The sequence below is a fragment of the Oreochromis aureus genome, linkage group 23, assembly GCF_013358895.1.
Source record: "Oreochromis aureus strain Israel breed Guangdong linkage group 23, ZZ_aureus, whole genome shotgun sequence".
Taxonomy (NCBI): domain Eukaryota; kingdom Metazoa; phylum Chordata; class Actinopteri; order Cichliformes; family Cichlidae; genus Oreochromis; species Oreochromis aureus.
This window is the reverse complement of record NC_052963.1, coordinates 19,512,379-19,537,574: the sequence shown is the minus strand read 5'-3', so window position 1 is coordinate 19,537,574 and position 25,196 is coordinate 19,512,379. Positions and strand designations below refer to the sequence as shown.

At 40.2% G+C, this 25,196-nt stretch overlaps 1 long non-coding RNA gene across 1 annotated transcript; it reads right to left on the bottom strand.

Annotated features, from left to right (window-relative positions):
* Positions 1-457: 457 nt before the first annotated feature.
* On the bottom strand, positions 458-24,845 carry LOC120436433. Its single transcript, XR_005610419.1, has 3 exons — positions 24,802-24,845; positions 1,396-1,497; positions 458-1,216 (listed from the first exon to the last, which is right to left on the bottom strand). It is a non-coding gene; the product is annotated as an uncharacterized LOC120436433 (long non-coding RNA).
* Positions 24,846-25,196: the final 351 nt, after the last annotated feature.

The following is a 25,196-nucleotide window of genomic DNA, read 5'->3' as shown; positions in this document are numbered from 1 at the left end:
TGTTGAGGTCTGGGCTCTGGGGAGGCTGATCCATGACTGATAGAGTTCCACTGTGTGTTTTTCTATCCAGGTATGATTTTACTGCATTGGCAGTGTGTTTGGGATCATTGTCATGCTGAAAATGTTGTCCAGATGCCATGGCATGGTCGATCAAAATCTGATAGTACTTTCCAGTTTGACAAAATCTCCAACACCACTTGCTGAAATGCCACACAGTGACCATGTTTTACAGATGGCTGTGAATACTTTTGTACCGCTGTCCTGAGCTCCTCTGTAGATATTTATAATGATTTGAATAAAACATTCTGTATTTTGGTTCATCACTCCATCCGAACTGTTGCCTGTAATTGTTCGTACCTCAGCCTTTTCTCCTTGTTTTCCTTCCTTAAGGCAGGCTTCTTGACAGCCAGCCTTCTGCTGAGACCATTTCTGATGAGACACTTCTTTTGTCCTCCGCTTTTTCAGTTTCCTCAAAATTTTTAAGGACACATTGCACACCATGCTGAGATATGTTTCACACTAGTTCTTTGAGAGTCACCTTGTCGATGATGCCATCTTATATCCATCAAACTGTGTTATCTTTGACAATTTTATAGATTCAACTAAAGAAATGAGAAATGTGTTTTTGTGAAGATACAATTTAAAAATTGTTTTTGCTGAGATCTCTGTTATGTGTAGACACAGCACGGGTTCATCCCTTGACTTAGGTGCCTTTTTTATTCTAGAATGATTCAAAGGTCAGTGTTAAGTAGGTTACCAAACAAACATTGTTCTGAAAATGGTCAGGTATAAGGACTGGACTAAAAATGGGCCAAAATGCAGCCAATGTCCAAAGAAACACTTTAAAAGATGCTGCTGACAGGGAAGTCTGACATGAAGGAATAAATGGTGGCTTGAGCTTTTTGCACAGTACTCTATGTTAGAAAACAAAGTAGCAAAGAACGTAATCTGATTTACACGTTTCTGTCGATTTTTAAAAAAATAGTGTTTTTATGGTATTTCATTTAACATCTCTGTTTCTGCTGCATGGACTGAAGTGAGTTCAGAAGCCACTTCTCTTTAGTGTGATGGTGAAAAAGTCTAGTTAAAAAGCAAAATCACAACTCTCAGAGCACCACTGTTGACATTTGCTGTTCTCTTGATTGTTTACAGTTCCACGTTGACTTTCTCTGCTGGATGCTTTTGCCTCTTTATTCCCTCGTTAATCAGCATTTTTCTAAAAGGCAGTGATAAAAAAATGATTACTGTGACATATGATTAATATATAAAACAGCGAATACGTGCATTGATTGTTGTAGAAAGCACTATGTGTTTGCAAACTGGCTGAATTTTGGGGTGTGATATCCTCATAAGATGGTGGATAACGTCATCGCATTATATTGTAAGAGTAGGTACCTCTTTTTCTCCGAACGGTGGATATGTGGGTTTGGAACGGAGCTCATGATGACATGTTTTCTGAATCCTCTGCCCTCCCTCGACACAGTTTTGAGGAGAAGTCTGTACAGAGGGAAGAAAGAAAGAGAGACAGTGTATGTGAGTGTGGTCGAGGCAGCCGGTGGGAGATTAGCAGAGTTTTCTGCGAGTGATCCTCGCCGACTGGCCAATCTGTTCAGCCGGGGCCTCGAATTCACGCAGACGGCGCGAGTAGTGACACCAACTGCTGCGACAGAAAGGGAGAGCGAGCAGGAAGTTCCATGGCACGCCGCCCGTCACGTGACCACTTCAGTCTTGGTCCTCGTCCAGCCATCTGTTTTTTTTTTCTTCCTCCTTTGGTTTTCTGTCTTTTCCCCTACTGTAAGTTTAGTTCCTCCTCTAAAAATGACCACATGTGGAGAAGTCAAATCTGGACCTTGGTGGATTTCTTTCATAGGCTGGATCTGGGACTGGACACTCCCTTAAAACTCTTCATTTTCCCTGTCTCATTAAGAAAATAGGCCCTAACTATCTCATTATTTTAATTCTGTTGCTTCACCGTATTCTTTCTGCATGTGATGACAGGTCCCGGTGCAGACGGCCAATTTGTAATACACTGCACCAGAACAGCTTTCACACTTCAGCCGAGCCTACCAGACTCTCTAAGAAAACATCTCTGAAGGGACTTCTGCAGAGTTCAGACTGAGCAGCAGCCACCACAGCTGGGATGCTGAAGTTAAAGAGGTTGTGATCGATGTAACTTTAGTTCTCTGTGTATCTGCTACTAAAAATGACTGCTCCATTTTGGCAATATTCAAACATGCTTGCTTGGTCCTCCAGTCTGTTTCCAAGTGTGCCGGAGCAGTGAAACCACTGTATAACGACCCAAATCCCTTACCCTCTGGAGACCTAAGGTCGCATGGCTCAACAGCAAACTACTATACCAAGTATGTATTATTCTCTTTCATCAAGACAGCAAGATAACAGAGCTATCCATCCATATGTCATTGTTTTTATCCTGTAAATAACTGCTCAATGGGCCTAAATATTCAAAGCCATTTACTGATACAAATTAACTTTAATTGGTCGCATCAAGTGGTTATTTCAGTTACTGTTTTATCAGCAGGCTGACCTCTGGCATCAACAAGGCATTTCACTGCATATCGTCTCTTTAAACCCTAAAGATGGCTTTGTAGAAAAACTCCAGCAGATCAACAGTTTCTGCAGCGCTCAAACCAATAACTATGCCACATTTAAAGTCCTTTAAATCACCTTTGTTCCCCTTTCTGACGCTCAGTTTGAACTTCAGCAGGCCACTTTGATCCTGTGTACATGCCTTGCTGCCATTTCACTGACTATTACTGGCAGAAAGCATCGACCTCCAACATCTAGGTGTCACATATATCGTCTGGGTGGCTACATATATATATCTAAAATCATCAGGGACATTATGGTATATAATAAACTACTGTCTACTATCTACATCATAGGATGGTCTTGAAAATATGTATGGGATAGCGATTTATAAATCTGTCCAAAGCCCAGAAAGACACTGAGTTCACTGAGTAATTTGCACTGTGTAAAATGAAAGCGGGGTCAGCTCCACAGGATCCATATGGAATATCAAAAAGCAAATGATTCAGCGGAGATACAAAGTGTAAGACAACAAACATAATTGCGTTTGGGCGTCAGGCCTCTTTGCGCAGCTTTCATATCCCGGCTCGTTTGCCTGCATCGCTTTGGAACAGAACTTGTTTCAAACGGCTGCCTTTCCCTCCAATATTGCGCTAATGCATTTAATTTAATGTTCGCAGATGCCGTAATTGGTATAATATTGCTCTATAATACTTTGAAGGAAACCTTAGCATTAAGCACTAAATTGAAATTTTGAAACGAACGCTGAAAACGACTGTGGGGGCAAAGAAACCCCATTAAATGTAATTTGTTCTGCATGGCTGTGGGGGTAATGGTTACCGAGACACTCCTTTATTAAGTCGAATAGGTAGCGAGGTAGCTTCGGATTTGCTCTCTCTCTCTCTCTTACTCATACACACACACACACACACACACACACACACACACACACAGGCGTTATACTGTCGACACACTGTTAGTGGAGGTATTCAGCAAGGTGTAAGCTGTCGGCTGCTGTTATTCAAGCCACAAAGGGAACGTTAAGCAGCCACTGGAGGGCTGCTGATCACACACACACATACTGGCAAAGACGCACACACACACACCTTATCCTACCACGTTGTAAGGTGTGAAAGACTGCAGGAGGAAAGAGGAAAGAGAAAGTCTAAAGAGGAAAAGCCAAAGGATCAGTGGGAATGGAGGAAAAAGGAGAGGAATGTGAGAAAGCAAAGAGGAAAAAGGACTGGATCATAAAACTTGTAGGAGGATTAGGAAGGTAGACACAGAGGAAGAGGAAGAAGAAGCTGAGAGAAAAAGAGAAAAACTACCTACAGCAGATGAACAGTATCTGAAAGTGATGTCATAACTTAAGAATCAAGAGGTAGAGTGGTATTTAGGAAGAAAAAACAAAGAATATGTGGGAGGAGAGGGAGAAGCGAGGAAGGAAGATAAAGGGAAAATGGAAAATTAAGGGAACGTGGAGGAAAAGGGAGGAGTGGATGAGAGAAGGAGGTGAAAAGGAAGTGAGACAAAAGGTGAGACAAACACAGAGGGAAAAGAAGAGTAAGAGAGGAAGAAGAGCAGAGGGGGAGGTGAAAAAGAGGTGGAAAGGGTAACAAAGAAGAGGGAGAACTGAGAGGAGGTAAACAAAGGGGGGAAAAAGAAGAGCAGGCAGAGGAGAAGGAGCTGATGATGAGGTGAATGTGGAATGAGATGAAGAGAATGAGGCATTGAAAAAACGGAGCTGAGGAAGATTGGGAAGGGTGACAGAGGAATAATAAGAGGAGGGAGAAGGTGAAGAGGCAGGAGAGGAGAGAGGAGGAAGACGAGGAGGTCCCTGCGGAGTAGAGGAGATCAAACACAGACTCTAAGTCAAACTCCGCTGAGAGATCTTAAACCTCCTTTGTAATTGGAATTTAAAAAGTTAATACAAAGACGCTCCTTCAGTAAGATGTCTTTAGCAGATAGAAGGAGAAAAACACAAGGATGACTTTTTTTGTCCCTCCATTGATGTTTAAAGCAGTCGCTTTCCTTCAAGCAGGAAAATTAAAGGAGATTTCTTCTTCTTTGGTGTAAAGATTGTTGAAGCGTTTCAAGAAAGACAGAAAACAACGAATGTTAAAGGTTTGGAGTTTGTCAGCGAGTTTAGGATGGAAGAAAGAGCCAAAACATGATGCTCTGATTCAAGTGACACTAAAGCACTACACAAATATAGTTTAAAGGGCTTTTTGTTTTACTTCCTGCTTATTTTCACTAAAATAAATAAAAGAATTATCAAACTTTTAAGTGGACTGAATGTGGGCTCTTCAGCAGTGGTACAAGTATATTTACGTTAGTTTATTACTTACAGGAAGCAGTAAAATAAAAACTACTACACTAGTACAAGTCATTTGAAATGTTGTATGTAAACACAGATTACTTGGAAGAGTTTATGTTTTCTTATTTCAAAGATAAAAACTGTACCATATAGCTGGCAATATCTTTTTAACTGCTTTAGCAGGCTAAGAGCATGTAAGCTAGCTTGTTTGTTTTGTAAAAAAATAGGGCAAAACATAGACGCTAACTATGTGCAGAGCAGTATATTAAAATTTCACATATATAAACAGTAAAAGACCTAATTATATACATTATCAACACAATGTAAATGTCTCTGCATTTAGTAGCAGTCATATACCTATTAAAGTTAGCATGCTAATGTATTAGCCTTGACAATCTCAACTTCTAGCACTGCTCAGAAGGCGTATGCTAGGTTTTGCAGTCACATGAACAATTATTCAATGAACAATTATTCAACAATAGACCCATTTCTGTAATATACTTACATATCTATATTATTGCTAATATATATTGTAATATAGCTATATCATGGCTAAAGCACTTCTGGATGGATGCAAACTGCATTTCGTTGCCCTGTACCTGTGACATGTGCAATGACAATAAAGTTGAATTCTATTCTATTCTATTCTATTCTTTCATGTGTTGGGGAAAATCTCCTTATATGGTTAATTAATATGGTTTTACTTTAGCTGTTGTCTTACACCTGTGAGCTTGGTCAAAATTAAACTAAGCAAACTTAAATGCTTAACTATAAGGTGACACTGCACTTGGAGATCATTAGATAGTGATGGGTTTTTCTTTTTTTTGGCAGGACTGGTCCATTTCTTTGTTCTTACAATAAAGGGTTTTGTCATCAGCAATACACATTTTGGGTAATATGAAGCCTCGAAATTCAGTTTTCAATATGTGTTTTCAATATGTATGACTAATTTGGTCTATCAAATTGTGTGTGACCAATTCAATTGACCAAACTGATTACACACAGTACTGTGCAAAAGTCTTGAGCCACTCTACATTTCTTTATTTCGCTTCTAAGAAGCCCAATTTTCTTGAAATGGAGAGGTCTTCAGCAATAGTTCTCCAGGCTTTCTGAATATCTCTGAAAGTTCTTCTTTGGGCATTGGCTGCTTTTTCGCTCATTTTCAGTCCAGTCCTTGTACCAGACAAACACACAGTGGAACGCTATCAGTCATAGATTGGCCTCCCAACAGCCTGGACCTCAACATTATTGAAGCAGTGTTGGGGCAGAGAACAGAACAAAAGGCAGAAACATCCAAAGAAGAGCTTTGAATGTCCTTCAAGAAGCCTGGAGAACTATTCCTGAAGACTACTTAAAGACATGACAACAAAGCTGCCTAAGAGAGTTCAGACTGTGTTGAAGAATAAAGGTGGTCATATCAAATACTGACTTTCAAGCTTGTTACAATTGTACAAACTGTTTTTGCGTCAAGTATTGTGTTTCTATGTATAGTTGCATGTTTCAAAAGGTCACTATTTCCCATTTTCCTAGCAAAACATGAAGAAATGAGGGGTAACTTGAGACTTTTGCACTGTACTGTTGTACATTCTAATTCAAATAACTGGTCAATAACTGTCAATCCTCTTGTGATAGTAATCTGTTCAAGTCATGTAGCAGTCTAAGGGGAGCATTTAGCATTCTTTTAGTTTTGATTCCGTTGACCTTTTGTCCCATTAAGGAATAAACGGGAAACATTTTGTGCCACAGAACTATCACTTTCACGTAAAAATCCCTGCTGGTTTGGTCTCTTGAAGTTAGTAATCTGAAAGCCCAAACTGCTACTAAATTATGTAAAAATTCACACTGATATAATATGATTTCCCCTAAGCAGTCCTCAGAGATCTATCCCCCAGAGAAAAGGTGCGAATGTGACATGCTTGTTCGTATTTTGGCCACAACAATGACCATATTCAGCGTTTTATTAAACAGCTCTCATGCAGCCGAGTTACAGATGACACCAAGCAAACAGGCGCTGAATATTAACAGACCTGTTTCTAAACAATTTATTTATTTTTGGAGGGTTTTATCAGTAATGTGGGGAGGACAGCGGGACGGCGTGCAGCAGTGGGAGCTGCAGAGTTTTGCTCAGTGGAAGAACAGATGGGAGAAACTCGCCAGGGGAGGATGAATTCCGGTCAAAAAGAAGGTGACAGCAGAGCGTGACCGCCAACATGTCCGCCACATACATCTCCCTCTCTGTCTCCTCCTCACTCACTACAGTTTTTTGCCTCCTCCTCCCTCTTTCCAATTTGTGTCTGCGCACAATCAGTTCTCCATTTCGACACATTTCCATCGTTTTCTTTCCCCTTCTCTCTGCTCCTTCTTCTTTCTAGTGTTGCGTGTGGTTTTTAGACATCCAGGTGCTTTTTGCAGAAATGCAGTTCAAAGGTGATCAGCTGGAACAACTATGTATTGATTCTGGCCTCCACAGCATAACAGAGCCACCAGATTCCCTCACTGCAAAGCTCAAGGGTTGAGGTTTTTCTTTTAATTTGTCACTCGTCTGTATGTATAAATGTGTCTGCGAGGGATTTCTGGCTCGGGAATACTTCCAATATTTGCACAGGCCTTTGATGTATGTGCGCGGTTCACCAGAATGTGTCTTTTTCCATCATTTTTTTTTATTTTTTGCTCATTTCTGATGAAGTTGGCTGGTTTCCAAACTCCTGAAAGTCAGATTTGCCGGGCTTTTTTTTCTCCTTTCTCTCTCTCGTTCTCATTTTGCTTATGAGTCTGTTTAGCAGCTTCAGGCCAAAAACACACACTAAATCCCCCCCGAAAGCAGTGGTAACTCTGGGCGATTAGGAGCCGCCGCAGACCCGAGACGTGCCTTCTTCACCCAGCGAGGTTGTTAGGAGTGAACGACCGAACAGGCGAGCTTTGAAGCAGCCCAACAATTAAAGGATGGTGAAAACAAATTCACATGAGGCAAGGGAGAAATCCAGCTGCTCACCATCTGACTTTCCTCGGAATCATTTGGGTTTTCTTCCATCGTTTAAAATGACTGACAGCACCTCCCAATGCTGTGATTAACAGCGTAAAATTATTGCATTATTCTGGTTTTTGTGTGTGTGTGTGTGTGTGTGTATGTGTTATTTTTTAAAGGACAACAGGTAGCAGAGTGACAGACTCTATCTCCAGGAGAAGAATGAAGAAATTGTATGTGTGTTAAGTGGGTGTCGCACACGACAAAGCACAACTCAAGATGTGTTGAAGGCTTTTCATGTCCTGGCGACAGGTGTAGCCCGCATAACAACAAGTCTGCATCAATCAGCTAATGACACGTTTAGTTTAGTTGTTCTAATTTCCATAAATATCTACAGTGTGTCATTTGAATGGTAGAAAGTGTATTTGTTTGTATGAACAGCACAGAACATCTGATTTACATTTGGCTTTAAATCAAACCACTTTTTTTAATAGTCATTCAAATATAGCAAAAAACAACAACAATAAAAACAAAAAACCTGGTTAATCCCCCAAAAGTCTTTAGATGTCAGAATACGAGAATAAAGTTGTATTATCAGCATCATGTCTCATTCATAGACTGTATATCAATGATGGACATAGATAGCTGCAATGACCATCATGTTTTAAGGTTGCGTTAGAAGCCAGAAGTTACCAGTCAGAATTTGCAGCTGGATCGCCTCCTCGAGGAAGATTATTATAGTTAACTAAGACTACAGGGAGTGCAGAATTATTAGGCAAGTTGTATTTTTGAGGAATAATTTTATTATTGAACAACAACCATGTTCTCAATGAACCCAAAAAACTCATTAATATCAAAGCTGAATGTTTTTGGAAGTAGTTTTAGTTTGTTTTTAGTTTTAGCTATTTTAGGGGATATCTGTGTGTGCAGGTGACTATTACTGTGCATAATTATTAGGCAACTTAACAAAAAACAAATATATACCCATTTCAATTATTTATTTTTACCAGTGAAGCCAATATAACATCTCCACATTCACAAATATACATTTCTGACATTCAAAAACAAAACAAAAACAAATCAGCGACCAATATAGCCACCTTTCTTTGCAAGGACACTCAAAAGCCTGCCATCCATGGATTCTGTCAGTGTTTTGATCTGTTCACCATCAACATTGCGTGCAGCAGCAACCACAGCCTCCCAGACACTGTTCAGAGAGGTGTACTGTTTTCCCTCCTTGTAAATCTCACATTTGATGATGGACCACAGGTTCTCAATGGGGTTCAGATCAGGTGAACAAGGAGGCCATGTCATTAGTTTTTCTTCTTTTATACCCTTTCTTGCCAGCCACGCTGTGGAGTACTTGGACGCGTGTGATGGAGCATTGTCCTGCATGAAAATCATGTTTTTCTTGAAGGATGCAGACTTCTTCCTGTACCACTGCTTGAAGAAGGTGTCTTCCAGAAACCGGCAGTAGGACTGGGAGTTGAGCTTGACTCCATCCTCAACCCGAAAAGGCCCCACAAGCTCATCTTTGATGATACCAGCCCAAACCAGTACTCCACCTCCACCTTGCTGGCGTCTGAGTCGGACTGGAGCTCTCTGCCCTTTACCAATCCAGCCACGGGCCCATCCATCTGGCCCATCAAGACTCACTCTCATTTCATCAGTCCATAAAACCTTAGAAAAATCAGTCTTGAGATATTTCTTGGCCCAGTCTTGACGTTTCAGCTTGTGTGTCTTGTTCAGTGGTGGTCGCCTTTTCAGCCTTTCTTACCTTGGCCATGTCTCTGAGTATTGCACACCTTGTGCTTTTGGGCACTCCAGTGATGTTGCAGCTCTGAAATATGGCCAAACTGGTGGCAAGTGGCATCTTGGCAGCTGCACGCTTGACTTTTCTCAGTTCATGGGCAGTTATTTTGCGCCTTGGTTTTCCACACGCTTCTTGCGACCCTGTTGACTATTTTGAATGAAACGCTTGATTGTTCGATGATCACGCTTCAGAAGCTTTGCAATTTTAAGACTGCTGCATCCCTCTGCAAGATATCTCACTATTTTTGACTTTTCTGAGCCTGTCAAGTCCTTCTTTTGACCCATTTTGCCAAAGGAAAGGAAGTTGCCTAATAATTATGCACACCTGATATAGGGTGTTGATGTCATTAGACCACACCCCTTCTCATTACAGAGATGCACATCACCTAATATGCTTAATTGGTAGTAGGCTTTCGAGCCTATACAGCTTGGAGTAAGACAACATGCATGAAGAGGATGAAGTGGACAAAATACTCATTTGCCTAATAATTCTGCACTCCCTGTAGACCAAGACGGCAGCGGCTTATGTACACAAGTCCAGCTCAGTGAAACAGTAGAATTTGTAAAATGTACTATGATCGATGAAGCTTGTTTCCACCACTGAAAAAAAACAAAAATTGCCCTCATTAAGTCAAAATTTCAAGTCATTGCCTCAAAATTTCAACTTACTCATAAAGTAGATCCAATAAACTAGTTTTGAAATATCTAACTCAAAATTTCTTTTTTTTTCTGCCTTGCAAAAGCAGTTTTTCAGAGTCAGAAATAAGCTTCCATACTACAGCTGTTATTAATTTGCTATTTCCTAAATAAGTCGTATACGAACTACAGGATACCAGAGGAGCCTAGCAGATGGCTCGATATCTACCCAGAATCCACTCCTGAACCTTAAAACAGTTTTAACTGTTGACTTATATAAAAATTTCTCATCTGCACTTTTCTTATGGAGGGAGAAACTATCAATAGAGGCGAAAACTATCTTTTTTCAAGGTTGTAACCATTTTTATTTCCCCTCTTAAACTGGTAATTTTAACATAGGAGTCTATGAGGATTGACTCACTTTTGGAACCAGCCTCAAGTAGGCATTAAATGAACTTAATATTTCAAATCTACCTCATCAGAAAATGATCACTGGTAGATTTGTATGTCGTGTATGTACTAAATATGTACTAAATGTGTGCCTTGTTGTGATTTTCAGGGGTTTATTACATTTAAAACCCTCAAACAAAAACAATGTTAGCAAAAATTACAGTGTTGAACGGCATTTTAAATAATATGCCTCTGGCCCGGTCTTTTTCACCTCAGTATCATATCATAACTAACACTTCCTCCAAAATAAACACTATTACAGATCAAAAGAGGCAAAAAAAATCCCCCAAAACAAAAAACAAGAGTTCTTCCAGTGCCCATGTTTGCCCCGCAGTCCTCCACTCTTTACCCATCAAACTACATGCTTGGGTTCAGGCTGCATGTCCTATACTATGACATATGAGGACACTGTGTGGAAAAGAAAAAAGCCTTCCAGTTCTGTTTCTCACTCTGCGTTTCACATGTGAATACCCAGCATGCATTAGGTGGCTGTGGGTAGGTGAGCCCCGGGCGAAATTATGGCTCCATGCTCAATTGTGTAGGAGGACTGTTTTTACCAAGGCACCCAGGGGCCCACATAACCTCAGCAAAGGCCTTTAATACACAGAGTACACTCATAAACCCTGTCCTGCAGACAAACATGTCCAGATGCTCTATGTATGTGCACAAAGCGTGATAATGGAGGACAATAATAGAGTTTCACATGTGAATATATATATATATATTTTTAAAAATGTCTTCCATCAAAACACCCATGCTTTGTTTCATTTCATGTTATTTAGGATACACCATGTTTCTGCCATATTTAATCAATCGTTGTTATGGCTGAAATTGCTTCAGTAAAGAGTTGAAGTAATAACTCGCCCACAAAAAAAAAAAAAATAGACTGCTGTAGTTCACCCAAACTTTTGATGCATGCACTTCTTTTTCCTACAAAAAAAGTAAAACTATATGCACTGATATTGAAAGAAACTTTTAAAGCATAGGAAGATACAATCAATACCGCTGCAAGCACTTCAAGTTTAAATTTTAGAACTTGAATTTTGTACCATCTTGGACTGCACGCACATTAGGATACACATCCATACGAGCTAAACCTCTCCAACACCCTCGCGCTCCCCGGAGCTTTAAATAGGCAAACTGAGCACCCAGACTCAGATCCAAGAAAACAGATGCTGCTACGCACCAACACATGCAGAAATGAATATCAGTTTTTCAGCGTCACGTTCATCATATGTGCTCTCTCTGTCACTTTCCACACAAGCACATCATCCAATCACCCAGAAACACACATCCATGCTTAAAAAAAAAAAAAAAATTAGCACTCCATCAGACCTGTTACTGTTCATCTGCTGTTTATAGTTGTTTTGGGGTTTTTTTAGGCTTGCTGCTTCTTTTTTCTTCCACTTGTCCAGTTTCCTTAACTTGTTAAGGACACACTGCATGCCACAGTGAGATATGATTTAAAACTGGTTCTTTGCCAAGTTGTCTGTTATGTGTAGGTAGGGACCTTTTTTTACGTAGAAAATTCATATACAAAGTCAAAATCAAAGTCACCACAAAGTCACAACACCATATGTACAGTCTTACACAGCAATTTGAAACTGCAATGCTAGTCAGTGTACACTAAAACAATAAATAGAAAAAAACAAACAAAAAAACTTTGAAAGACATCAGAAAGCCTGAAAAGATAGACATAACCAAACTGATGGTCACCCACTACATTTAAAAGCCAGAAGTGACTATATTTGAACAAAATCGTATTCTTGGTTCGAGCTAGTAGGCTGCTAACTAAGCTAGCATTAGCTAGCTTAGTTAGCAAGGTGCATTTATGAGTCACTGTAATACTAGATAGGATTTTGGTAGCAAAACTCAGTGATAAAACAACATTTACATCATTACAAAACAAATCGACATATAAAAAGTCTTCTAAAATTGTTAACTAAAACAGTTTTTTTTGTAGCATGGGGAGAGTATGCTAGCTACAAATGTGCTAACAGCTGAATGTTAGAATTTTGGCAGTCACCATCTCGTTTGTTCAGACACAAACTGAATCTATCAAAGCAATTGTTATGAAGTAGGCACTAGCTACTTTTTCACCTGTGTCCTATGTGACCATAATAATTAGAATTCTCAGGAGATATACATTGCTTTAACATAGCCTTTAGTCAGCTGTATTCAACATATTAAATGGAACAATACTATCTATGTTTCTGACTAATAGAATACTAGAATTTCACAAAAAATTGTTAGAACATTTCATCTAAAATTCTCCAACAGTCACCAACACTGCAAACACAGCGGAGAAACCCAGTTCAGTGACTCAGTGATTGGTGATGCAACAGCTACTGGCTATTAACTGGAAAATCAAAGTCGCCATAACTCTAAGTATTAACAGTCCACATATGTGAGTTATTAAAAATTCAAACCACGCCCCAAACCCCAAACTGTGCTTTTTACCAGACTGTAAATGTGTTTATTTCTGCTGTAAAACTGGACATTGTAATACCGGGGGTCTATGCGGACTGACTTATTTTTGGAGGCACTGGAGGATCTCCAGTGTTTTTAACTTTCCCATCGACTTCATACATTTATTATTCATTTATTTTTCATTCCAGAGATTACAGGTTCTGGTTAATTTTTCCATACCACACCTTGTATTACTAGACCACGAACAGCTGTTTGAATATTGGGCAGTGCAGAAGGTAGATCCATCTATCCAGTCCCTTTGTTCTGGCCTTATGTCACCAATAGCACATTTTTTTCATGGGGGGAAGGGGGCAAATAGAGCCACCAGAGACTGCTGCTGCAAGCTAAAAGAAAAATAAAACACACTTTTGAAAGCAGAGTGGAGTGTGTTTGTGTTTGCGTGGCAGCAATGCCACTAATCGCACTGCCTGTCTGTTTCTTTTTCACAACCTCTCGCACACGCACAGATTTTACATATTTATACACAAATCAGAACAACTGATCATACGACTGTCAATCTCCGTCTTTCTCTTTGAAACTCACTTTTTCTCCCTCACACACAACACAAACACACAGACGCACAAACCGATGATGCTCGGGGCTGTTTGGCGCAGCACCGTCACGCTGCCATACTGAGGAGGCAGGTGTTAATTACCGAGTGAAGCGCGAGCTAAAAAGGTGGACGGCTCGGAACAGAGAAGAAGAAATTGGACACCCTCCTCCCCATGCAGAAACACGCACACGCGCACACACACCTCACACACCCCTGCAGCAGCAGCAGCGCCACAACAACACACCTTTGTTCCCCAATTAGAGGCCCTACAGCTTGCGACTCCTCATCTATCGCCGCAGTGACAGCGGCTTAATCAACGCGACGCAGGCGTCTCCGAGTGCACCCGAGAAGAAATTCTCTTCACACTGCAGCTTCAGCTGAACCCAGAGCAGAGTTTTCCTTCAATAGTCTCTGAAAGACTTTTATTTAAGAGCCCTTAAGCAAGGCATTTAGCATATGGAGCTTCATTTGCAGTGCTTTAATACTTGGTGGATTAAATCATTATTTCACCTCATTTCCTGTACTTGTCCTGGTCTGTAACACTAACGTGTCTTTAGATAATTTACATTATCACCTTCTCAAAAGCAACTGATAGCAGTGGCCCTAAAGACTAAGAAGGAGATACAAAATAAGGAGGCCTTTTGGGTGGTGGTGGTTTAATTTGTCTTTGTGCTTCTTCGTGCAGTTTAACTTTGATAATGTTCACTAAATTCAATCTGGAAAAATATAATTATCTGAAGTTTGAGCTCAGCATTTTGTTGGAAAATGTAAATATGCTGCAAACTTTTTTACAGCTCTGTAAACTTGTCATCATTATGATTGTGCCATTGTTTCCCTGTTTATGTGTCTTTTTATGTGCTCTTGTTATTCTCCATCTTCTATTGTTGACCTGGGTTTAATCTTTTTATTCCATATTGGAGAGAAATGTGTATATGAACCCTTTGGCTTCCATCCAAATCCATTTCACTTTATTATTTTATGTCTTAAGTTATGATTTTTTTTCAATAGCAAAAACAGTTGATTTGGCAGCACTCATCGAGATGTCCCCAACTACACTGATGGCAACAGCATCGTTGCTGTTGCCATTGTGGGTTTTTTGGAGCTAGAAGTGACCATATTTGGAAGACACGGTGATATGAGTCTATAAACTAACTTAGATTTCTGTTAATTAGTGCTACAAATAAACTACTAAAATTACAAGATTACCCATATTGGAGCACAGACTTCTTAGACATTGTGGTTGTATCACTAACTGCACAGTAATTGATGTTATTTCTCAAATATTTCCATTGGCAACCAACTGGGCTAAAAGCACTCATGTCCTGAGTGATATTTTAAACATAAAAAATAATTTGCTCGGTATAGTTATCATGAAAAAGGAAGTCAGCGATAGCGACTAAAACCAAATTCTACTGTAGACTGTAAACTGCTGTAAAGCTGGCATGTTGTAATTATTTTTTTACAGTCTCTGTAAGGCAGCCTCAAGTGGCCGCCTGTGGAACTGCAGCTCTTGGAACTTCCAGGTCAAGCCCCCATTGACACAATCCTAAAGACCAGTCAGTGAGACTCTGGCAGCCACTGGATTTAAGGGAAAATATGAATTCTTTGGCTGGCTGATTAGCGGTTGCTGGCTGTCATTAGGTGTGTTGGTCACAAAGAGATATATGGTGTTGTACCAAAAACCTCCTTGTGATTGATTTGGTTGCTATCAGATTCCCACAGTCACCTGCAGTTTCCATAGAGGATGCCAACTTATCTGCTAACAGTCACCAACTGCTTACTGAGCAGTAATGAAACTGAAAAGTCGAACACAAACTGGAAAAGAAGACTGTTTGTCTTCAAAGTAAAAGTTGTGCCCTTTGAAACATGTTTTTTGTGGCAGTAAGGCAGAACTTTCACTTTGAAGGCATCTGCAACCACTGCAATATTCTAGTGGCCAAAGCAGTCACGAGGAGGCTTTTGGGACAGCACCCTCTTTGTGATTGATACATATTTTTCACATTTATTAATTTTATTATTTATTATATATTTATTATTTGTCTAATCATAGCCTTAGTTATTGTTTCTTTGAGGTCTAGTGTTTTTTGTTTTGCTTATATCTGATTCCTTCTGCCTTGTTTTATTTTCCATGCCTTCCATTAATGTTAAATTGCTGTGGGACCAGTCTGTGTATTGGTTAGTTGATTTAGTTTGTGAGCCCCCTGTCTCTTGTGTTTTGTCTCAGTATCTAGATGCTGTTCACCTTGGCAGGGCTATTAATACACCTTGTGTGTATTAATAGCCCTGCCCTTCTTTTGTTCTTTTTCAGATTACCTGTGTGTGTTCCCTGCTTGGATTCGGCTTGCTTTCACACTATTTCGGTTGTGTATGGACTTCTGTTTGATTTGGGCTATCCACCTATTGGATTAAAGGTGCTTTTGGGTCTGCATTTGGGTCCTCATTCTCATCACAAAACTCTGGCCTAAATTAAGTCACTGAATTGGACCTCTTGGCTGTCCAGCGACAGCCAGCCACCTCCACCAAAACAGGCTTTTCGGAGAGCATGCTCGGAGCAGCTAAAAACAGTGTACAGTGTCACGTACAGGTCCAGTGCACAGCCAAATTAGGCAGAGTACAATTAACAACGTGTCAGTTAACCTTAACTCATAACTACAGGTTATTCTGTGCGTTCTCACCATGTGCACAAAAAGCAACCCCCCCCCAAAAAAACCACCCCAAAAACTGAATTTTAGTGACTTTTTTTTTTTTAGATTTAATTTAAAGAAGAACTCCTTGTGAGTACTGCATGGACCCCGTATATCCTCCAACATGTGGGTGGTCTTTTGGAAACTCTCAGGCTTTCATCTTTCATTAAAAAAGAAACCCTCTCCGTAGCCAAAGAACTTCTCTCGTTTTTTGAGAAAAAAAAGTTTTGGTTTGGGAGTTTTACAACAGCCTGACACCGTTGGTGGTCACTCTGCAAGACCTGAAGCCTTTGCAGGAGTGAAACTGGAGATCATCATGTTCCTGAGTACTCGCACCTCAGTGTCATCCACCAAAAAGGAGACGGAGGAGGTATGAAGAAGAGGACTAAAAAAAGACCCTGATGATTTCGACCGGAAATTCAATGTGGCATCACATATGGGACACATAAGGTCTGTCTTTTATAGTTTCCTTTTGTGTGTGTGTGTCAGTTTCAAAGTAAGACTCCCAGTGCATTTGAAGGTATGCAAAGCTGGCGACATGTGTAGCCATCATAAGGTCTGTGTCTATCTGTGTTTCATTTCTAGGGGGGGGGGGGGGGGTGGCACAGAGAAACACGGGCGTTTAGAGAGGGCGGAGTGTGTGTGTGTGTGTGTGTGTGTGTGTGTGTGTGTGTGTGTAAGGAGGGGAGGAGGTGGTTGAGGGCGCCACAGGTTTGAGGCAGATGGGCTCTGTGTCAGCCATGACAGGCGGCCAGGCTTCCTCAGCTTCCTCTGCACATTTTTGGAGCCCAACACACACACATGCACACACGCACACACACACTGAAACACACACCCCTCCCTCCACATCTCTCTGATCAGGTAAATCTGGGCACCCTGTGGAAAGTTCTGGGGGATGAATTTCGCCCGAGGCTGTGAGTTTTGTGACTCGGCCCCATCTGTCACAGATCTTCACTGGCCTCAGCTGCCAGGAGGGACTGCACCTCCTCCTCCACCACCACCACCTCCTGCTCCTCCTCTTCTTCCTCTCTCAGAAAGAGAGAGATAGAGGGGCAAGGGACGGGGGGGGGGGGATAAAGTGGAGGCACAGAGGGACGTGCAATTAAATACATGGAGATTAGAGTGTGTTATTTCTCATTTGTTGAGTGCTGTTTACCTGTGTTGCTGTGCTGCCGCTGCCACTGAGGCTGCTGCACACAGACAGCAATCAAGGTGCTAAATCAAATATTTCAGCAAATGAAACATGAATCAAACCATATTGCGGCGGCAGCAGCTCGGCTTTCAGGAGCTTTTTGAGGTAAAATTGTGTTTGATCGCAACAGTCAAAGGGCCTGAAGCATCAAACAAAAACATGTCAATGAGGAGGAAAGAAACAAAATCAACTAAACATTTTCACCACAGGCGGATATATCCCAGAATTCTGAGGGATAAAAAGGTAATTCATCCAATTTAAAGAGGAAACAAGTGTTTATATTTGATGCTGTGTTTAGATGAAGAGCACTGGGAGTTAAGAGGCTGTGCATGACAAAGATATTATGCGATATTAATCTGAAAAGCTTGTTTTCTTGCAGAGACAGCGCAACAGCCTTGATCTTAAGGGGAGACACTACAGGTGAAGAGCAGGAATTTTATTAAATTAAATATGTTGTGTTTAAATATGCAAAGGCATTTATATGTGTGGCTTGTTTTTTTTAAAGCTGAACATTGGCTAAATGAAGATTCAAGATTTGTGTTTCATGTTTTTTTTTGTTTTTGTTTTTTTACATATCTGAGCCAAAGTTTTTCTTGCAGGGAGAATTTTAAGTTAATCTTTTTTTTTTAAAAAAATTCCCCCCCCCAAAAAAGTTCTTTATGGCACAATGTTGGGAATAAAATGTCCTAGAATTTGTGTACATCTTTGAAAAATGAAAAACAAAAAAAACTGTTGAGGGACTGTTGAGGGAGATTTTGCTTCAGAGAATGATGAATACATTACATTAATACAGATAATAGATTAAATGTAGATGAGAAATTCACAGATTCAAGAAAAAGTATATTAGAGATATCACCATGCGACTTCCCAAAGTTGCTACTTACTTTAAGACAGTTAAATATGCAAAATGTGATGTTTAAACATGCACATGAGGGGCTGTCTTTACAAATTAATAGAGTTTTTTGAACTTTATATAAATACATAAATCAAGAAATATCGTTAAAGCAAGAAAAAGAGGCAGTTTGACAGATGTTGTATAAAGTTTAGTGGTTGTAAGTGATGATGAAGAGATTTCTAAAAAAATCCGCCTCCTTACATGCAGTTTAATTCACTTTAACAGGAAATGACCGTTTATGGGATTTTGCATAACAAATGCATTTTTTTTTATCTTGCCTACATATATTTGTAGCATTTTGTCTCAATATTTGTGTATCACTCTTCTCACATATTAGATTTGAAGGGTTTTTAAGAGGGGATTTTAAAAATGTCTTTTCATTCCATCATAAAACAAAAAATAACTTCAGCAGCTACAAAAACTCAAATTCTGCCATGTTCATGGAGAAAATGAATTAATTGCATAAATGTTCAACAGAAAATATGAAATAAACATCTAAATGTGTGTTTAGGAAATTTTCTTTTAATCATTCTCAAAGCAAAGCAGCTCAAAATCTCAAAAGTGAGCAATGCAGGAAAAAAAGACTTATGTAACAGGGCGAGAGGTGGGCGGCGCCCGTTTATCACAGGGCTAATAGATAATAAATAAATGATAATAAAAAATAATGACATTTGTTTATGTAATCTTTCTAAAACAGAGACGTTTGCACCAAAGGTGATTTGAAGAGAAAGGGAGTATAAAAACATGAAATACACAAAATGAAAGACAACTGTATTCATAAAAGGGGGAAATAGTAAAAGTTTAAGAAGACGACATGAATGTTATACAAAGGCCAGCCCAGTTTTTCGGGCTGTCAGAGGTATCGTTGCACAGTGTTGGTGCTAAAACAGTAAAAGGGTCTGTTTTCTGAGCTGAGATCTCAGGCTGAAGATACAGAAACACAGAACATTAGTGATACAAAAATATGACCTGCCAGAGAGAACGTGCACATGAAAAGATCAGGATTTAACGACTGAGCAGACTGAGCTCATGCTACAACCACCATCAGACTTTATATTTCTATATTACACCAAAAACTATCATGACACAGCATGCATGAGGTAGGTGATTATATTCTCTGTTACTATATCATCCTCTGCAAACAAGCCACACTTAAAATAGCAGCATAGCCTCTGGTCTGTTGAAAAAAGGCCATAAAAACCACTGATGTCCCTAAAAGTATAAAAAATTGATAACTGAATTGATTTTCAAAGGTAATATGAACGTAGCGGATGCATACATTTGTAATTTGGCAAAACCCTCCAGCAGTACATTGAGGGTTAACAGCGGTCTAGAGGAAATGCCTAATTCATCCACTTTGGTTTGGTTCCTCTCCGAGTTATTTCCTGTTGGAAGAGCCCTACAAAGTGCTGCCAGATCAGCGAGCATGAATCATCTCTATATGAACTCTATTTTTTACTGCTACACGTCGCTGTTCAGCTGATGCTTTTATCCAAAAAAGATCAGATGTGAGCAGCGGATGAAGGGGGATAAAATTCCACCGGAATGGCGACTGCAAGGAGCCAGTGGTGAGGGGGTCAAAGGTCAGCGCCATAGGCGTGTAGAGAATACATGTATGGGGCATTCCTGGATGTAGTAAATGACGGGGTGTGACAGAAGTGGAGAATGAGGAAAAAGGAATATGTGCGAGCACAGGGAGGCGAACAGACCACAGGCGAGATAAAGTTTCTGTTCTGGTGTTGTTTCTGGATACGATGCTAATGATGCTTGGGGCTGGATCTGGACGAGTGACCTACAAAATATGATAGGTAAAATTGGAGGTTTAAAAAAAGGCAATAAAAAAAGAGAAATCTCAAATATTAATGTGTTACAGTGTCCTAAAGGCAGTTAAACTGGTTCATAGACAGATTACTTTATTAGTGAGCCAGGGATATATTCATAGGACTGATTTATGCTTCTTTGTTTGCTTTAAGTTTACATTTGCACATGTAAGGTTCAAACATGAACAAAACCTGTAAAAAGACTTATTTACCATGTCATGAAAAAGAAAGAGTCTCACAGGACTCTCTGCACTCCTGTGAAAAACAGTCCACCCTTACTGCTTCCAGAGCTCCTCTATGAAAGCAGAAGTTTTGGCAGTTTGCATGTCTGGAGCATTCCAGTGTTTAACATAATGCTACAACCTACAATCAAAAAACCCCAAGAGCTACATCTCAGACTCTACAGGCCTCAGTTAGCATGCTATATGTTAAAGTTGGTGACAGTACAATTAGATAAAGACTGAACAAGCACGGCTTGTTTGGAAGGATTGCAAGGAGAAACAAAAAGACCTCAGGAACAATGTCCTTTGGACAGGTGAGACCAAAGGGGAGTAAAACCAAACAGCATATCATACCCTCAGCATGGTGGTGGAGGGGTGATGATTTGAGCTTGTTTTGCAGCCACAGGCCCTGTGCAACTTGCAGTCATTGAGTAGACCCCGAACTCCTCCCTATAGCAGTATTCTAGAGTCAGATTTGAGGACATCTGTCTGATAACTTGGGTCATGCAACAGGAATAAGGAAAGAATCAAGGTGCTAAAATGGTCTAGTCAAAGACCAGACCTCAGCTTCACTAAAATGCTGTGGGGGGGGACCTTAAACTGACAGACCTTGCCTTGTGCATAAAGTCAAAATGAACTGAAGCGACTCTGTACAGAAGAGTGGGTCAAAGAAATGATCAGTTCCTCAGTGACCACTTGAGAAGGACTAAAATATCTTTTACCTCTGTGATTAGTTTTAATTTGAATTCCTTCATGACTCATTTAAACTTTATAAAGCTTCAAGTTGAGGGTGTGGCCGCTTTAACTGACTGGTAGAAGCAGTAATAGATGTCTATAGCTGCTCACCTCTACCTTTTCAAGTCACTGAACTGGGCATCTAGATTGTCTCTTTGTGGTTGCTGCTTATTAGAGCACAGACATCTTAGACCAACTTTGTGCTTTGTGTTTTGGCAATTGGCATCCGAGTCCATGCGAATGCACCCATGCAGTTTGAGCTTTCTAACTAAGCTTGGCAGTGTTAGCAGTTCATCCTTTTATCCAAATATGGTCACTTTTGGTTCCAAAGTAGCTAACGTGACGGCAGCCAAAATGCTAACGTTAAGAGTTCAAAATGCAGAGTCAAAAAGCAACTGAATGACCCCAGTGGTGGTTATGTCTATCTTTTATAATAAAGTCTCTGATAACAGTCTATTAACAGCTGTTGGTGCTTTGTCTGCAGTACATTGTACAACAGAACAGACAAGAGAAGGATGGAGACGGACACACCTGATGAACTTCCACTCTACAGAGTTGTATCTGCTGGTAGTTGGCACTACGTGATCAATATTGTGGAGATAAATGTCCCTAAAAGGAGCATTTAATGAAAGTGGAGAGAAAAGCAACCCTTTTGTATGATGGAATTTTATTTTTGCAAAGATGGTGATCCAGAAAGGTGTCTTTTTACTCAGAATTTAAGACTCTTTCTGCCTTTGTTCTGTTTTCTTAGCCTGACCGAGGTTTTAAGTTCTCTTCCTATTAAAACAGTGTTCTTCCTCCCTACCATCGCCAGCAGGGGTTCATCCAATTCGTGTGGTCTTTCCACAGTGTATTTTATGTCCTTTCTTCCTCCCCTAGCCCCAACTGAGCCTGATTCTGGTGCAGGTTTTCTTTGAAAAGCGTATTTTTCCTTTCCACTGTCGCCAAGTGGTTACTCTTAGTGGGATGATAGCTTTACCTTACATTATAAAGCACCTTGAGGTGACTGGTCTTGTGATTTGTTGCTAAATAAATCTAAATTGAACTGAAGAGAATTATAATAAATAACCTTGTAATGTAAAGGACCTTAACATGACAGTTCATTTGTAATAGCACTATACATAAACCCAAATTAAACTGTACACTCTGTAGTTGTAATTAAGCAACAAATAATTACAACTTTCTACAACAGCAAAATCAAAATTAGAATCAGCCATCAAGACGAGAAAAAAAGCTGTTGATTTAAGGTAAAACTGTGGGGAGCAGCTTGAGCTTTATATTCATGATTTATTTGTTCTCCTTCTCTCTGTATTTGGTGAAAGCTGTCACATCAGCTTCCATTCAGCATCTTAATGCTTGTTGGATTTCTGTTGCTTTCTTTTCCAAACTTCTGCCACTTGCAGTAAAACGTCAACTTTTCCCAGAACTTCAAAAAAAAAAAAGAAAAAAAAAAGCCTTACTTAACTTGACAGCAACACATTTTGGTTCCTGTTTACATAAAACGGTTTGGAAAGGACTTCACGTTGCCAGACAGTTGTGGACTTTTCTCATCCCCGCTCCCTGCAGAGCAGCGTGTTGTCTTAAAGCTGAAGCTACTTACATGAAATATCACCAGCACTGGAGTAATGAGCTTTTTTTTTTTTTTTTTTTTTTTACAGGATGGCAAAAAATATAAATACATTTCTTTTAAAAAAAAACCCACAACAACGGTGGCTCTCTGTTTTTTTGGAAGAAAACTCCGTAAACGTTCCTTGGAGTGGATGGGATGAGGAGATAACGAAACAGACGGGAGGTTTTACGCGCGACCAAAATCTGCTACGAGGAGCCAAGCAAAAGCAGAAACTACAGCAGAGGCCAGACGAGAAGGAGAAAACATGGGCCTCTTTCAAATCACAAAAAACCCATACAATTAAAAAAAGAAATGGAGAAAGGCGGAGGATTAAAACTCACCCCCCTCTTTTTCTTCTTTTTTTTTTACTAACTAACGAAGAAAGTCTGGGGTTGTTGAGGACAAATCTCACAAAGAATAATAAAAAAAGTGCACCTTATGAAACATATGGACACTTGGCACATTTTTTGGCACCCTCTTAATAGTTCCACTCCCAAAGTCAGATTCTGTGGTTTTCAAGTGCCGCTGCTGCATATGGAAGTGTTAAACTTTTTGTCACCTTTAATTGACATCATATTGTGTCGGCTGAACTTTTGAAACATCGTGGTAAACACTTTTCCCCCCGCCGCTATGCTACGCTAAGCTACGGATCGACCCGAGCGAAAGAAGGAGCGGAGGAGCCTGTTCATCCAGGAAGGTTTCTTTTTTTAAAAATTTGGGGTTCTTTTCCTCTGTGAGGAAAGTAGCTCGCGGTAATGCAAGAGACTTTGGGAAGGAAAAGGAGAAGCTAAGTGCACTGAAACGGCATACGACATCAAAATTTATACTGTGTGTGAAATGGAATGAGTTATCAAAAAACATAAAGCTCGAATTAGGTAGGTTGACTCTCCCTTCTGGGCAGATCTTTGTAGGATGACAGCGGGAAGAAGAAGAAGAAGAAAACATGGAGTGCAAAACTCTGGTTAGCAGCCGGCTCTCCCTTGGACATTGGTTTTTAAAACGAGGGGATGTGGGCGGAGTGACAAGACACATGATTGATTAATGACTTACTTTTCCACTTAAAGGCCACAGCTACTTTATGCTCGCGTTCATTTAACTTTAATTTATGAGGGAACGCTAAGGTAAGGCGGGATCGGCGCTCGTCAGCTCACTCAGGAGAGCTTCGGTTGGTGTCAGGAGAGCTTCGGTTGTCTTGGTAGAGAAACTCTATCTCGAGCGTGTCTGTGTGCGAGTGTGGAAGGCTTCAGTCTGCGCGTTTGAGGCTGCGTCATAAATAATGCACTCCATCTAAAAAGGGAAGGCTCTCCAATTAATGCACAGACAAATGGGAAACTGTGAAAAAGACAAGTTTGCACATAGCAAAAATTCTCTTTTTTGTCCCTTCTCACCCCCTGTTGTGCAAAAGTACTCGGCATCACCTCAAGGAAGTCCAAGAAAGACGCTAAATTCTGTTGAGTTTGGAGCCTTTTAAGCACCACTGTGCTACATTTTGCTCTCTTATGTGTCTGATATCCAGTTTTGTGTCGACTGAAAAGTTTGGCATGAATTCCCTTTGACACCAAACCACCTATAAGAATTTTTTTTTTTGAAAAACATGTCTCAGAGCCTCATTTTGATCACGTTTTGGCTTTTGCATGTCGCCATATGTTGTTGTTTACCTCCCCTCCCGTTTCCAACGTCTTTGCATTTCGTGATGCTTGAAAGTGAGAAATGTCAAAGGGACTGTTTGGTTAATTAAAGGTTAAAGAGATAAAAGTAACCCAGGCTCTCTGTGTTCATCTCCAGAGAAACCCTCATCGTTAAGCTGCTTTTTTCTTCTCTGATCAAACGAATTAAAAATAAAGATTTTTAAAGAGGTCAGATCATTTCATTTTACATATGCATGGCTTCCCTTACCCCATCCGTGAAGTACCTGAACACATCGTGTTCCTCCTCGTGTGCTAAAAGCCCGGCGCTCAGGTGTGTGTATCCAGCTCAGCTGCAGGGAACAAAATACAAATGCATATTTTATGGGACAAAAACCTCAAAGCCAAACCTAGATATTAGTCACTTTAGTAATTAAAAATGTATATTGCTCTGCGCCGTCTCACACTGTGCATTATTAAAGACAGAATTTTCTCTCTTTTTTTGTTTTTTCCCCCCTCTCCTCCTCCTTCAAACTTACATCGACTCAAAAGGACTTTTAATGCAAAACACTCCCTCGGAGTGGCTGCGCACACTTCGCTCGACTCCTCCGGGTGACTTAGCAGACGTGTAGCAGATGAGGAAAAAAGAGAAAAAAAACACGGGGA